The sequence below is a fragment of the Acanthaster planci genome, linkage group LG14 (genome assembly GCF_054643075.1).
Source record: "Acanthaster planci isolate LZ-2023a linkage group LG14, COTS_SCS, whole genome shotgun sequence".
NCBI lineage: Eukaryota > Metazoa > Echinodermata > Asteroidea > Valvatida > Acanthasteridae > Acanthaster > Acanthaster planci.
The window spans coordinates 7,572,842-7,590,253 of NC_141790.1; the positions used below are offsets into that span (position 1 = coordinate 7,572,842).

Here is a 17,412-nt window from a genome sequence, read left to right on the forward strand (position 1 = left end):
ACAAAAAGTGCCCCTCTTTCTGGTCTACCAATCGAAACACATGTTACATGGATGGAAAGCTTAACTCATCTAGTTTCCTAAACTGCGCGATCTAGATTGCTGCGAGCTTGCTAGCGAGTTTGCCGTTCAATTAAGTGGGACGACCCCTGGCAAAAATGATCAAATGCATTGTGACCTCCATAGAAAAGTGATGTTTTCAGACAAAAGGTGCACTTTGTTTTGATAATCCTGGGTCAAGTCTTCACTTTGTTTGTGTCATGATGCAACTTTCTGACACAGGCTTTGAACATTCACTACATGCATAGTATGCATGTACATATACACCACAAAGGGATGAAGTGTGGCCGAGTCATGTGCATAAAAGTATGTGCGTAAATGCAAATACATGTACGAGTCCTTTTCGTGTCCCCGCCACTTCATTTATGCTGCTCTAGCAACACACACGAAAATTTATAACACAACGATAAAATTAATTTTTTTAGCTCAATAGTTTTACGCGAGCATTCTCAAAAAAGTTGAAGTTTTATACACAAATACTGAAAAGCTCTAACTGTTCAAACAAGTGGATGTTTTTCAACTAAATAACAAACACATCTTTCCGATAATTGCATACTTTTAAAGGCTGACACTGCAAAAACACATTAATTAAAAATGAAAACACCTTCGAAAAACAGATAAAATCAAAGGAATTAATGGGAAAACTTCCTTTTTCCCCAGCAGCTGTTTATGTTTAACAAAATATTGAAATTCCCTGTTGTTCACATTCAATTTAATCTTGGTGTAAGGGTTGGAAAGACAAAATATTGGCAATCATTACACATCCAACAATAACATTTTGATAAAAAAAATAGAACTTTAAGTAACCGAGGATCTCATTGTCTGGTCATAAAGCAGTGATCAGTATGTGAGTGATATGATGCTACTCTGACAGGCTGTATAACCTACATGTACATGTAAGTCACTGGGTACTTAACATTATGGTACTCCAATTGACGTACCCTTCTGACACTTCACTGACCGTGTTGTATCACCAAAGCCATGTGGTACTCTTCATGTCAGTATGCCAATTGGTATACCCTACTCACACTGCGCTGACCATTCATTTATTTGTTATTTATACTGGGGACACGTTTAGTTTATGAAAACTGTTCTCCCACAGGTCCCAGGTAAAAATGCTATAAAGTTTAAAAAGACATTAGAAGTTAAGTGTAGACAATCACAAAAATCGTCAAAATAATTATGTGTACAAATCTATTAAGGAAATGTTACATTAAAAATGTATAAAAATTAAAAAAGACAACAGGTTCAAAAGGACTACCAATTGCAGCGCAGAGAAGCAGTCAAAGCCATGTGCATGTGTTGCACCCCAGGTGACTCAGAATGGAATCACCCCAGGGGGCACATTGAATTAAGGACTCCAGAAGTTGACAACTGTAATAAAACAGATCAGGCAAACACTGTGTGAGCTGTGGTGTGGAGTCATATTACTCTCTTAAAGCATGGAGTCAGAATGACTCACAGAACAAAGGCTTCTAACACATGGTTACAGTGTCCTGCCTGCACAGGAATTGTTATGTAACAGCCAGCTCTCTGGCTGTTTCATGTTGCACACCACAGCCAAGCATCAAACAGTAGTTGACAGTACACATACAGTACTTACATTAAAAAATTAAAGGGAGGGCTCCAATAAGCAATGAAAAGCTGTGGCTCTACGGACTCCACACATGTACACTATGTACTCCCCAATTCAGTACGCCAATTGGTATAACCTACATGTACTCACGCTACATGTACATCAACAGGATCACCAAGGCCATGTGTACATGTACTCCCCAATTCACAGTCAAATTATCATTTGATTGGGCTAACCAGATACCATGGAATTGTTCATTAGCATTTGAAATTGCTATAGTGAATGACCACTGTGATTAACACTTGGAACTTGTTTTTATATCAATGATGTATTATGGTGGAATTCATCTAATTCAGCATACTTTGCACGAAGTTCTGTCTTCATTGCACTATTCAGACAATGCCTTAAGGTTTGATGTCAAAGAAAACCCCCAGTGAATGACTGATTCAACTGATAGTTTATTGGTGTACGCACGTCTGTTCTTCCCAACTCCTAGGTTTACCTCCATCCATGGCTTCAACCAGGAGCCTTGAAACCAATGGACTGCAATTGTATCCCCACTACTTTTGATGACCTTACCACTATACATGTAAGGCCGTTTAAATCATAGGTCATCATAGGTCTATTTTCACATATTACTGCACAATAGTACATTTTCACATTTTAATTCTTACAATCATTAAGATTTCTACCCTTGGCATTGTTCCCTTTGTCTCCAACCTCATACATATGCTGTCTCATTAAGATTTCTACCCTTCGCCTTGTTCCCTTTGTCTCCAACCTCATACATATGCTGTCTCATTAAGATTTCTACCCTTGGCATTGTTCCTTTTGTCTCCAACCTCATACATATGCTGTCTCATTAAGATTTCTACCCTTGGCATTGTTCCTTTTGTCTCCAACCTCATACATATGCTGTCTCATTAAGATTTCTACCCTTCCCATTGTTCCTTTTGTCTCCAACCTCATACATATGCTGTCTCATTAAGATTTCTACCCTTCCCATTGCTCCTTTTGTCTCCAACCTCATACATATGCTGTCTCATTAAGATTTCTACCCTTCCCATTGTTCCTTTTGTCTCCAACCTCATACATATGCTGTCTCATTAAGATTTCTACCCTTGGTATTGTTCCCTTTGTCTCTAACCTCATACATATGCTGTCTCATTAAGATTTCTACCCTTCCCATTGTTCCTTTTGTCTCCAACCTCATACATATGCTGTCTCATTAAGATTTCTACCCTTCCCATTGTTCCTTTTGTCTCCAACCTCATACATATGCTGCCTCATTAAGATTTCTACCCTTCCCATTGTTCCTTTTGTCTCCAACCTCATACATATGCTGTCTCATTAAGATTTCTACCCTTGGCATTGTTCCTTTTGTCTCCAACCTCATACATATGCTGTCTCATTAAGATTTCTACCCTTCCCATTGTTCCTTTTGTCTCCAACCTCATACATATGCTGTCTCATTAAGATTTCTACCCTTCCCATTGTTCCCTTTGTCTCCAACCTCATACATATGCTGTCTCATTAAGATTTCTACCCTTCGCCTTGTTCCCTTTGTCTCCAACCTCATACATATGCTGTCTCATTAAGATTTCTACCCTTCCCATTGTTCCCTTTGTCTCCAACCTCATACATATGCTGTCTCATTAAGATTTCTACCCTTCCCATTGTTCCCTTTGTCTCCAACCTCATACATATGCTGTCTCATTAAGATTTCTACCCTTCGCCTTGTTCCCTTTGTCTCCAACCTCATACATATGCTGTCTCATTAAGATTTCTACCCTTCCCATTGTTCCTTTTGTCTCCAACCTCATACATATGCTGTCTCATTAAGATTTCTACCCTTGGCATTGTTCCTTTTGTCTCCAACCTCATACATATGCTGCCTCACTAAGATTTCTACCCTTCCCATTGTTCCTTTTGTCTCCAACCTCATACATATGCTGTCTCATTAAGATTTCTACCCTTCCCATTGTTCCCTTTGTCTCCAACCTCATACATATGCTGTCTCATTAAGATTTCTACCCTTGGCATTGTTCCCTTTGTCTCCAACCTCATACATATGCTGTCTCATTAAGATTTCTACCCTTGGTATTGTTCCTTTTGTCTCCAACCTCATACATATGCTGTCTCATTAAGATTTCTACCCTTCCCATTGTTCCCTTTGTCTCCAACCTCATACATATGCTGTCTCATTAAGATTTCTACCCTTCCCATTGTTCCCTTTGTCTCCAACCTCATACATATGCTGTCTCATTAAGATTTCTACCCTTCGCCTTGTTCCCTTTGTCTCCAACCTCATACATATGCTGTCTCATTAAGATTTCTACCCTTCCCATTGTTCCCTTTGTCTCCAACCTCATACATATGCTGTCTCATTAAGATTTCTACCCTTCGCCTTGTTCCCTTTGTCTCCAACCTCATACATATGCTGTCTCATTAAGATTTCTACCCTTCCCATTGTTCCTTTTGTCTCCAACCTCATACATATGCTGCCTCACTAAGATTTCTACCCTTCCCATTGCTCCTTTTGTCTCTAACCTCATACATATGCTGTCTCATTAAGATTTCTACCCTTCCCATTGTTCCTTTTGTCTCCAACCTCATACATATGCTGTCTCACTAAGATTTCTACCCTTCCCATTGTTCCCTTTGTCTCCAACCTCATACATATGCTGTCTCATTAAGATTTCTACCCTTCCCATTGTTTCTTTTGTCTCCAACCTCATACATATGCTGTCTCATTAAGATTTCTACCCTTCCCATTGTTCCTTTTGTCTCCAACCTCATACATATGCTGTCTCATTAAGATTTCTACCCTTCCCATTGTTCCTTTTGTCTCCAACCTCATACATATGCTGTCTCATTAAGATTTCTACCCTTCCCATTGCTCCTTTTGTCTCCAACCTCATACATATGCTGTCTCATTAAGATTTCTACCCTTCCCATTGTTCCTTTTGTCTCCAACCTCATACATATGCTGTCTCATTAAGATTTCTACCCTTCGCCTTGTTCCCTTTGTCTCCAACCTCATACATATGCTGTCTCATTAAGATTTCTACCCTTGGCATTGTTCCTTTTGTCTCCAACCTCATACATATGCTGTCGTGTTGGGCAATCAATGCGGCCACGTGACGCTTGGCCAAGTCTATGACCCTCGCTTTTGCTGCTGCGTCTGGCAGAAAGGCAAGGCGTTTGTACCTCCCATCTAGAAAACTTGACAAGAGCAAAAAATTGCGAATATCAAGGTCACCGTAGTAGTTGGAGATGATTTCTCGGATGTCTTGGTGCTTCTCATCGAGCACTCCTTCGATGTATCTGATAGCAGGTAAGACTCCAGACAGTGTGACCTAAGTCTCCCCTGAGAATAGCTCGGTAACTTTTTTCATTGGCCCTAGAATTTGAATAAGGTTTTCGACGATTTTGACCTCTTTATCGGAAAGATCAAGATCTTTCCGCTTTGAGGCCACAAGCATATTGCATAAAGGTTGTTGCTGCTCAACGATTCTTGTTAGCATATCGTAGGTTGAGCCCCATCGTGTCTCCACGTCCTGAATAAGCTTGTGAGACGGGAAATCCAGCGCTTCCTGTGCCTCAGTCAGCGCGTACTTGGCCTTGGCAGAACGTCTGACAAACTCCACTAGCTTGGAGCACTTTGCCAATGTTGTGTGAATACCGCGGCAAGGTAATCCAGCTTTTACTACAAGGTTTAGAGTATGCCCGCAACATGGGACATTGGTGACTGCCATCACTTCACGCACAGCCTAAGTGATGTTTGACGCATTGTCAGTCACGATGGCTGCAATTTTTGGTTTAGGGAGATGCCAGTCATCGATGATGGCTTCCAGTTTCTCGGCGATATGGTCCTCTGACCCAGTCGACGACGCCCGCATGAACAACTCCCAAAACTGTGCGCAGCAGCGCTTCAGGATGTCAACATGGCTGATGCAGTAAGAAAGTAATTCTTCCTGCAGGTCAAAGGGGCGATTGAGTGTTTGCTGTGTCTCATACCAATCATTGAATTCTATTCTTGCCCGCGCTTGTTTGACATTGAATCAGGACCGTAGTATTGTTTGGACGGCAGGGGTCCCGCATAGTTTTGATTAGCCGCAGTATTAAACAAGTGAGGAAAAAATCCCTTCATTTCATCCAAACCGAAGGTGGCGGGTATGGCCGACAGGGCCATAGGCAAAAAACTCATAGAATCAATGACCTTGTGGTTGAACTGATGGATATTTATACACATAACCTTGGCACCGGTGTACACTACGGATGGAGTAACTGCATTTTTGTACAGGAACCCAAGAAGGAAGTATGAATCATACCCTTTAGCGTTATGTGCAATAGCTATAAATTCTCTGTTTCTAAATTTATGAGATAAATAACCACTCACAGAATTGGCTCTGAGTATCTTTTCCCTTAAATATTCTACGAGAAGTACAGCATGAACATTGAAAATCGGCGAGCTTCCCCGCACAAATTTCACACCATTTCAGCTACGCAAAGATTGGGTATGTGAGTGCCGCTGTCCTGCGTACAGTCAGTCAAAGAATATGTACTTCAGCGCTTGTTTGGCTTTCTTATTTCTTTAGCCCTGTTTTGATCTCCCAACGCCTTCTTTTTCTTCTGCCGCTACTTCTTCCATTACCTCTTCAGCGAGCGCTCCCCCCTCAACTTGTTCATCATTCAACATTTCTCCCGTGTGGTTTCCCATCGTATACGCTCTAGCACGTGGGTCTTTCTCCACATTCTTTTCAATTGCCTTGATGTAACACTTGTGGTCAAATTGAACCATCTCTCTGCAAGTGGGACAAAAACTTTTTTGTTTAAACATGCTTACCGCACTTGGCAGTTACAGCAACACTTACGTACACATCACAACGATAAAACGACTGTTTTCTTTCCTATCACTCTCGTCTTGTGATTATTAAAGCATGTCTGACTTTTGAAGTTACGATTGCAATTGTTACAATGAACCCATTGTTCAATTTCAGCTGTCTTGCATCCCAACGAGAAGCACAGCTTGCATGAGATCTTACAGACGTGGTTGGCTGCACCACTATTGTATCCAGTCTGACACACGTCGCAATAGTTACTACGGTTCAGAAAACCTGGCGTAGAGCGTATGACATCATAATGCCCCTCAGCCAAATGCAGATAAATTGTACGAGGTTTTTCTGGCCCCTTGAAAATGCAAGCATAGCAATGTTCTCTAGAGAGAACAATAAGCCTTTAATTCTCTAAGACATCTTGAAATTGCTGAAGCTCATCAATCCCACCCAGCGTACCTTCTACAATCCCCGCTCTCTTGTGCAAATCGGTAACTTGCAGTGCAATGTGGTTCTTTCTGTTCTTGAGAATATAAGTTAAAGCATTGCCTTCTCTTTCTTGAAGTGCTTGGCCAACTACAATGGCATGGGCCATGCACGTATTTGTACCTTCATCTTGAATTTTAACGATACTTCGTTTGTTAGCCAAAATGTCTTGCAGGGTCATGATACGGGATGGGGTGTTGGTCTTACCACCCCTCAGACACTTCATGTGTACGAAAATGAATGGTAATGGTTTCATCAAATCGAATAAATTGATAGCTATTTAACATGGTCTCTATCCTTCCAAACAATCGTTCGGCCGATAATTGATCCATGCGCATGAACGGGAGGGATATAAGGAAAATCAAGACAGGTTAATTGAACACCATGCGAACCCTATCGTTATGCTCTACACCATACCGTAGACGCCTTATAATGCTCTCAAATATATCATTCAAGAGGGGCAAAGTCTTGTGAAGGCTCGCCTCTTCCATATTTTGAAACTGGATGTTATAATCATAAGTATGCGCCTGAAACTTCTTGATGTGTTTTTCTTTAACACTCATGATGTTGTAGAAATCCTCTGGCGCTGCTGTCCGAAGTCTCTTGGATGGTGGCTCGTCCAAGCTCCACTCAGGGTCCAAATCAGCGTCGGTAAAAGATGGAAGGCTCTCCTCGTCCGAATCAATCTTGACAGAGCCAGGGCTAGCACCAGCTACCGGTATAGATCCTACCCCGCTTGTTCCGGGTTCACTACCCCTGCTGACACGGCCGTGGTCTGAAACAAATCAAGCATGAGTCATTAGTTAAGCGTAGACTAACAGCTCAAAACAGATTTGTGCAAAATTAGACGGTACAACGGTGTACACAAAACAAGCTTGCAAAACAGATTTTTTTTAAAAAGTTTTCTTACCTGGCATGAGAGGTTGGTTTTCCCTGTTAGCGGGCGGGTGCTCGCTCCATCCTGCACCTGCCTGGTCATACTGACTGAGTTCCGAGTTCCCCACGAGATGAGCACACAGTTGTTCATTTTCAAACAAGAGATCTTGTGATGAAAAGGGATGATCGCTCGAATCCAGCAGACCGTCAATTTCAGCAAGCCAAAGTTCTAAGGTACATGTATGTTGCTCAAACTGTGTCAGTGCAAAGAACTCGAGAAAAAACATCCATTTTTCAGCCGGGTAAAGATGCACATCTTCTGCGCTGTACATGATGACGGGAATACGCTCAACAAACTGACTGTTCCATTTGAATTTTCTGCCTGCTTAAATTACGATTCGTGGCTCCTTGTTTTTTCCAAAACCTGCGTATTCTGTCCGATCAAGATTTTAAGGTTATGTACAGTTTTTCTAAGGTTAGCACCTTTACAGGGCTTCAAATGCAAACAGTTGATAAGAGACGTCCTGTGATTGGCTCTACTATACTGAGTTTTGATTGGTTGACCTCCGGATCTGTTTCAGAATCCTCCCGCCGAGTATTGATACAGCCCCCTCCGTTAAATTTCCTGTTCCGAGTCTGACGCGTTACATAACGCACAAACACTCGCTGATTTCTTTGTCTGACTCGCAGTTCTCCCGCGCATTTTGGATACCGTTTACCCTATAAGTGAAATGAGTTTAGACACGTTCACAGTAACATCATTATTCATTTATGCAAATGACATGATGATGTCATGCATAAATTTACATAAAGTGTCTTATCAAGGCCCAATACACTACTGACAATGCACTGAAATCTTTCACCCATAGAGTGCAAACGTTAAAACACAGGATTAAATAAGAAACTAAATTATTAAGCCAACAGAAAACATGATGTGTTTTGGGCAATCATTTCTGTATAAATCCAGCTCTCGTCAAGACGTAGGACGTAAGATCTTTCATAGTTAGTAAATTATTTTTCTTTTCCAAATTGTAATTCAGCATGACCACTTATTGGAAAAGTTATACTAGTCGGAAGCTCAAGGCGTCCAGAATGTCACTAGAACAAATGAAAAGACACAAAAGATATCCTTTTATAAGCAACATTATATACATGTATTAACAGACAGTAAGATCTTCGAGTCCGGGATGTAGTGATCGATGCCATATCCAGCTATATCATCCTGGGTGTGAAGACAACACTGGAGTTATAACACAGACTGTAAATTGAAGATTACCATATTAAATTAAAAGTTGACAGCTAGTGTGTATCAACACGAAAATGTCTCTCAGCAACTAAGAATTGGGCAGTGGGCATCGCAGAACCCAAGAGGTGGAGTAAATTTGCTTGGGATTGAGAATGAGACGGGGTCGAACTAAAATACACATAGGTGTGGAGCATTGCAGTGTCATTGATGTCCTTGAAAACATTAAGTTTTGAGTATGTCTTTCACAAAAGAAATCTTTTAATTTGGTATTATAATCACTATATCGGGTGTCCGATTGGGTCGAACACCCACCGTATGAAGTTGTATAACTATATTAACGGAACAATGAACAAAAAAATGATGGTTGTGTTTTTCTATTGCAGTGTGGTAAGTACACTATGCTAGGGGCTTCTCTAATTTAACTACCCGCCCCCAGAGTTTCTTCTTTTTCCAGCTCGGGTGCTGGTGCAAAAACTGACAGATTCAGGTTAGTCACTTTAGTCACTTGTCCGTAACCAATTACTCGATTGCATAGTGGACATTTGACATCATCACTCCTGCAGTGCTTAAAATAAGCACTGAGACATGTGGCACAAATTATGTTCACAAGGAGTTTGAACTACTGGCCTGCTTAATATGCACTGACAGATGGGACATATGAAAATGCCTCCTCTCTCGTCAATCAGGTCCAAACTAATGGGTACTGGAACTGTTGTCAAGGTTTTGTGCAAATATTGAAAGATGTTCTCATCAGTAATATTAATTGAAAATTGTGAAGGTGGCACAAGAGAGGCTGCTGGTACCGTACTCGATCTTCTTTTGTGTGATCCTCCCCCTTTCCCTTGCTTAATTACCAGATCACACACAAAACAGTCGCCTTGTCGTTTATGCTTTGGCCAATCTGATTGCACAATCTGGTTCAATCGCAGTTTATCAATATCAATATTTCTTGTGCCAGCAGTAAAATGCCGAATGTTTCTAGAACACCTTTCACAAACAAAAGCAGGATGCTGGTCTGAACAGTCTTTCCAGGTGCTCACTTGAAAAACGCTGTAAATTTCCTTACGGATATTGATGCAAGAGACTGGTTTCCGACTTGGATTTCTCATTCCTGGATGGAGCCTTTCGGTGCAAATTCGGCAGATTTTCTCTAGTGACTCTTGGTGAAATTTGAAGCTCATGTTGTTACCCCCCGATATGTAAACATGACTAAAGCACAATCCCGGATAAACACAGTGTACATGTATTGTGTATTCCCGGCAAATTTTGTACAGCGCGCGCTCAGCGCGCAGCCTATAGGTTCCCGTATTGCGATGTGCGTTACGCGCTTAGGATGCCGTTTACCAGCGACGAGGCAACCAAAATTCTTTACGTTGGGAAGTGATTTTAACGTACATTTCAACGTCGCAGATTCAGACACAGTGGTCTGACCCAGTGACTAAATGAATCATTTTGAACTTGTTACACATTGGCCTTTTATTTGCGTATATTGGTTTTTTGGAGAACACCCCGGTTCTCTGTTTCTGAGGTCTTTTCGTCGTCCACATTGCACGCAAGTACGTTGACCAAGTCACAGAAAATTTCAGCGTTAACAGTTCCTGGAGGCAAATAGCGATCTATTTTGTGATTTCTGAGTGGAAAAATTAGTTTTACAGTCCTCCGTCAATAAGACATATAATTCTTTGAGTTAATCTGTTTTTTATCGAGAATTATTTCTGCACGGAATTCCGTGCTTGGGGAGCGCCATCTTGTGTGACGTCACACGCATGAGTGGAGTTAGAAAACAAGGAACAAACGAATATCGGTACTTATTTTACGCTAGCGCTATGTGGGTGGAACGGCCATGAAGGGTGTAGAACTTGGGGAGGCAACCCTGAATGGCAGTGAATGAAAAAGATATTGTGTACATTTCCACGTCACCTTTGTCACACAACTTCTGGAGTTTTTGTGATGGCAAATACAACGTTTGATGTCGACAACTTAGTAAAATCATTTTGACATATACATGTAATTAAAGTCCAATCACGAAAATCATAATGAGTTAAAGTTAAAACCTACTCGTTCAAAAAGTCGAGGAATACAAGAGTATATAGCTGTATAAAACCACAGAAATACATGAGAATGAGTGTACAGGTACTGCAATCCTGTCCATGGCCGGCATATACATGTACATGTAGTACAAAGCAAAGAAGGTAACAAACTGACAAATACCTTAAGAAAAATGAGCAAATAACGAATAAAGATTAGAAGGTACATTAGACATTACATAACTTCAGTGAAAGTTCATACTACATCATGAACACGTTTCTTCAAGAGACTAATTACAAAGTGTGAACTCTCGAATACAATTATGTTCATCTTCTGCACTTATATGCTTTAGACTGCTTGGTTTTTGGTATGTGGAAGTCTCAGATCAATTTATCAGGAATATTTTCTTCAGGTTCCCAAGTTGTTGTGTTTTTCCCTTTCCACTTCACTTGATAATGACGCTTGCTATTGATAGTGGCAGATCATCTGAGACTATGAACAATAAACCAATCACTATGACCTTGGTCATTAGTGTCTGGTGGTTTATTGCCAGAGGGCTGTGTGGGACTGCCCAAGACAACAGGTGGAAGTTGTGGCACCTGTTCATTGTCCAATTGAGTGGGTTTAGAATTAAGTGGGTCCTTAGCAGGGTCACTGATAGTGTCACTGCCCTCATATTGGTCAGCACCGAGCTCAGTGTGGCTGTCTAAGAAAGTGAACCAGTCTGTCTTTAGGATCATGGTATTGCTTCAGCCGATTCCCGTGGACTGGGGATAACATAAGTTTGTTATCACTACACCTGCAGAAGTTTGTAGGTGAAGTTGTCACAGATATAGTAAGGCCCTAGCCACTTATGGCACATTTTAGGCGACAAGCCAACTTGAAGTTTTGCAGAGTACAACCATACTTTTTGTCCTTGATAAGCTGGGGGGGGTTAGGTTTCTTGTCAAACTGGGATTTCCAAGTTAGCCCACACAACACTTAGGTCATAACCATTTGGACACTGTTGGAAGGAACTGGTGCATAAATTCATAAACCAAATGGAACTTTCTTGAACTGGTAATCGCCACTATGGGATGTGAAAGCTGTTTTCACATGGCTATCTTTATCCAAAGATATTTGCCAAAATCCTGACACGAGATCGGCTACAGTGAATATCGAAGCATGTGATTCACCTATGGTGTCATATACATCATCAGTTCGTGGTAGAGGGAAAGACATGGGTTTTGTGACTCAATTGAGGCGACGGTAATCGATAGCAAAGCGGAATTCGCCATTCTTCTTTTTCACAAGAACAACCGGGCTAGCCCAGGGTGAGGTTGATGGTTCTATTATGTCAGCATTGAGCATATCTAGGATTTGCTTGTCAATTTCTGCCTTATGAACAGGGAAGTGTGATAGAAATGTTGGTGGATTGGTTTTGCGTCACCCATGTCTTTTCTGTGGTGATGAACATTGGTGGTGCCCAAATCAGTTGCATCTTTCGCAAAAACCTCCTTGTTCTGAGCCAAAAATGAGATAAGTTGTTGCTTTTGATCTGTTGTTAAATCAGAATCTTCCATAGTGATAGCAAGTTCCTCTACAATGTCAGGGTGCTCAACACTTTCAGTTACAGTGTGTCACATCTGTTTGTTTAGTCTTAACCGTGGTGGTATCATTTCCGTTGACCTTAAAACTTTCAATACACATAACAGAGAGTGGCTCCCAAAAGCCAACCACTTGGTTACGTTTATCTGCACGGAATTGACAGCGGGATTCATGAACTGATATATAGTGTTACCATAAACAGAATTAACAACATACTTAGCGCCTAACTGTTTGTCATCATATAAGTTGGAACAGGTTCAATAATGCCGTACTGAGTCTTAATATTACTACATTGAACAGGAAGTACAGTCTGTGCTCTGTGTGGCAATGATACATTACACACTGCCCTGACAGTTACCTTCTTTGCCTCTTTACCTACTAATGGAATAAAGGGGAATCAGGGAGCACTACATGATTTTCCTCATCTTGGCCTTTGCGCTTCAAGAAGTCTATACCAAGAATGATTTCATGGTTCATAGTTTCCAGGATGTAGAAAGGATGCCTGAAATTCTGCTCTCCAATAGCAAGCGGCAGAACAACCTTGCCCATAACTCTGGTTACATGGCCAGCAACACCTGAAATTAATGGCATGTCTGAACGTCCCCAAGGGAAGTGATCTTGAGGAAAATGCTGCGCGTATGTGTATTAATGCACCTGTATCAAGTAACGCAAATCAATTATCGAAGCCAATTTTTATCTGGACTAGATTGCTTCCGCTTGACATGGCAGAAACATTAGTAAGGTGTTGAACAAGAGGTGTCTTATTTTTTAGTCATTGATTTGACGGGTGTATATCATTGATGGTGTTAGATCTGTTACGTTGGAAACACACTCTAGCGAAATGACGGAACTTATGACAATAGTTACATTCAATACCCCAGGCCGGACATGTTTGCCTACTTCTACACTCACCTCCACGTCCACGGCACGGGTACATCATCATCATCAGGGCCTGGCCAGTTGTGCTTGCTGCTGTCCTCAGCCTTACTGTTGGCGTTGGAAAACTGGGGGGTCGGTGGGGGTGGAACTGATTCTGTCTTGCGCTTGGTAATTGCTGGGTAGTTGGCTGGGTGGCTGAGATGGTCGTCAGCAGATCTTTCAGGGCAGTTATTTGGGCCGGTAACTGTAAGTTCATGTTCTTTGTGCGTGGTATGCTCCTTACCTCTTCAGACATAGCAAGTTCTACCAGACGTGCAGCAAAACCAAGGATATAGCCGTTCTTGTTTTCTTGGAAGCAATTATCCATCTGAAGAAAAAGCTTTTTTCCTAATTTCTCTCTCTATGCACGACGTGTGTGTGGAGAGTGAATTGTCAATTGCTGTCATGCAGTTCTTCTCTTATGATCAATGAATACCATCTGAAGTCTCCCCTCTGAAACTACTGTGTTCATCAATACACCTGGACAGATTAATGTACAGATGCTTGGTCACGCCTGAGAGGGGTGGGCACATCAGTTTTTGACTGTGCCATGCCATTAGTTATAATCGTGGTTTGATCTGCCCGATGACACCTTGCCTGTTCTCTTACAATGTAATTTCCTCTCCGTTCATTCCTACATGTACACAGATACGCGTACATGTACATGTACGTAGCCATTTTGACAGATATTCAAGAATTAACAGACTTCCAGTGTACTGGTTTAAAACTACAGGTATGAATGATATTTTAAGGAGACATCTTCGTGTATCGGCTCTTAATTTTACTCCATTTCATTCATTCGTGGCATCATTCATTACTGGTTTATAATTAAAATCTCAATTACAGCCAATGGTTGAGATCTTTACATGCATACATCAAAAATTAAAGATAAAAAGCAAGACATAAAATACAAGAAAATACAATAACAATATAAACAGCAATAAATAAATAAAAAATTGAATGAAAATTGATTTTCTGTCTCGGGGGAAATGAGCTCTTTCATGGCAGGATGCCTCCTCAGTTAGCCCTTGCAGTTCTTGTAGAGACCGTCAGGGATGGCTAGAACCCTTTAACCCTTAACACGCTATGGATTTTTTAAACACGTATCCTCTGCTGCTGTATTTCCTGTGCCGGGGAACTTTTTTTAGACCCACAATAAGTCAAACGGCATTTACTTGGTGAAGGAAGTGTTTTAGAGGGATATGCAAAATAAAACAAATGTTCCTGATGAAATTCCTCATCTATTGATACAAAATATTTGTTCTTGGTACAGTAACATGCAGTAACTGCTTTCCAGCTATTGACATAGCTCACCTCATGAAGGTAGACGAATACCTTCTTCCACCACTTCAATGTCTTGTGGATATTCAAGTAATACCACATACCCTGGTCTGCCCGATCTACTCCTCCCATGTACTTGGTGTAGCATTCAATAACTGCAGGCTTATCCACCTTGAGTGGATTGTTCTGGCCTCGTGCATGAACATTTTTTTTAATGTAGTCGCATTGTGCACAGTTGAGACGACATTTACCTGTCGTTTGTCAAACCATGACAAGTACAGGGCCTTTCCATCGCAAACAGCAAGAAGGGGGTCACTGGCTTTAAGCTTAGCTTTTTTTATTTCATCTGGTGTTCCGACACGGTTGGTTCGGAGGGTTCCACATGCCCCTGTACCATGGTTGCTGACATCATGAAACAGGGTAGGGGACGTAAACAAATTTTCCTTGTAAACATGGTGGCCCCTATTATATACAGGCTGACACAGAGTTGTGACAACATCATGGTACAAGCCCACCTCAGCTTGGTTATCCTGCTTGCCTTGATAAAGTTCCGATTTCCACACATATCCTGTTTTTGCCTCAGCCAAGTTTCAACAGTTCAATCCCCATTTGTGGGGCTTGTTCGGCTTGTACACCTTCATAGCAGTGCACCCTTTGAAAGGGATTATCGTTTCATCGGATAGTTCTTGATCCGGGTAACAGGCTGTCTGCCATCGATCCACAAGCAAATCCATTATTTCCTTGATTTTTCCCCGCCTGTCATGATTTTCATCTGCAGGTCTAGTGAGTTGGGCATTATCAGTGCAGTGAAGGAAGGTCAGTATCAGGTAAAATCTATCACGTGACATGATAGATATGATGCCGGGGGCTTCCAATGTCCACTCAGTGGTCCAGTAGAGTTCGTAGTTGGAACGGCGATCAATACCCATCAACAGCATTGGCCTGAACTTCTTTCCATTTCCTGAATCTTGAATGTTGGCTGAGATTGTCCATGCCTCCCTTGCTTTCTATGGTTGTGGCAGCATATCGGTTTGTTTCACGAACCAACAGATCAATGATATCCCCATCCAAAAAATGAGAAAAAATCCCATATTCAGTGGGTTCCTCATCGCCATCAAATAACAGCTGACCATTCTGATGGTTGAAATTTACCTGCCAGTCGTCTTGGTACGCCCTCCGAAAGGCCTCCCACGCGACATCATCACCAGCCCTGGCCGCCTGTTGCCAATTTTCACCGGGGCCATTGACAAAATCCGACCCACTGCCGTCATTTCCTCCGGTCCGGTCCATGCCATTATTACACTTAATTGTCGTCAAAACCGCTCAAAAAAGGCTTTTTAGAGTCTGAATCTGCGGAGTCAGTGTCTCCAAAAATCTCCTGAAACACTTCATTAACATTCATTGTACACGCCTATTGTTTCAGCGACCGTCAGCGGAGGGACTTTGGTTCTTTCCTTGCCTTTCATCTCTTGGACCCAGTTCAAGTCCTATGAGGCCAACAATTGGGGGGAAAAAAGGAATCCCTGAAACAAAGTACATGTACTGTGCCACATCAAGGCATTCTATTTGTTCAGGTGGATACAGTGTAAATATAATTGCATCAATAAACCTGTGTTTCTAGATTTAATTTAGTGTGGACTTACCTTCTGGTTCAAGGCTTTGAAGCAAGTGTTCTTCCACTCCCCCTTTCCTAGGAGTGCTGTCTCCTTCTTTATTGTGTGACACGACTGCACCTACATGTAGGCCAACCAAAAATGTAAAATAACCAAGAAAAATAAAAGCTTATGATATGGAACCCTTATCAATGAAATAAGAATGTCAAGTCATTAACTATAACACAGTCAAGCATGAGCATGAATAGGTGGTATTTTTTGCCTTTTCAATGTACAATTTTCAATTTAATACACTAATGAGCAACCAAAGAAGAGGAAATCATGTTATGCTTACTCTTTTTTAATATGCTTAAAATCAAATTCAATTTCATTGAAAAGGTAGATGGACAGAACTTGGACTTTAGCCTCAAGCATATACACTGCCACTTCAATGCTCTACCAACTGTGTTATAACAGAGTAAAAATATGATGAGCAAATGTAATATGATTGAAACTAACCCAAGACATTTTAAGTACCATTTAAACATTTTTTTATATGCACAAGTGTCATCTTGTGCCTAAATCTGCCAATGACATTGTGGATGTTTGCCAAGGCCAGGGTGGCTTCTATTGACTGTGCTGCATGTAATAAACACTGCACCATCGACATTTGAAGAACTCCTCCTCAGGATGCAGTTTGTGCATGTCTTGCATAGCAAGAAAGTTATGCTGATCTCCCAAGAAGACGTACTTGAAGTTTTTAGCCTATGAAAGAGAAAACAACAATGATTTTGCTATGAAATCAAAGCTAGATCATGTATTACCCAACCGAGTTCCACATAAATTTGGATACAAATTTCCATGTCCACTGTAAACAGCGACTGGGAAGTAAGCAAATTTGGGCCACATACATGCAGTTGTTAAGGT

At 41.3% G+C, this 17,412-nt stretch overlaps 1 protein-coding gene across 3 annotated transcripts in view; it reads left to right on the top strand.

Annotated features, from left to right (window-relative positions):
- The window catches only part of gpalpp1 (GPALPP motifs containing 1), a 31,743-nt gene that overhangs the window by 9,365 nt on the left and 4,966 nt on the right, over positions 1 to 17,412 (top strand). The window contains exons 6-7 of one of the 3 annotated variants that reach the window (XR_015427574.1): positions 7,531 to 9,799; positions 9,872 to 16,694. The exons of 1 other annotated variant lie outside the window; for it this stretch is intronic. The gene's annotated coding sequence lies outside the window, so the exon portion shown is untranslated. Of the gene's footprint in view, positions 1 to 7,530; positions 16,695 to 17,412 lie in introns of those variants that run through there. One more of the 3 variants, XM_087145280.1, reaches the window with a different exon arrangement.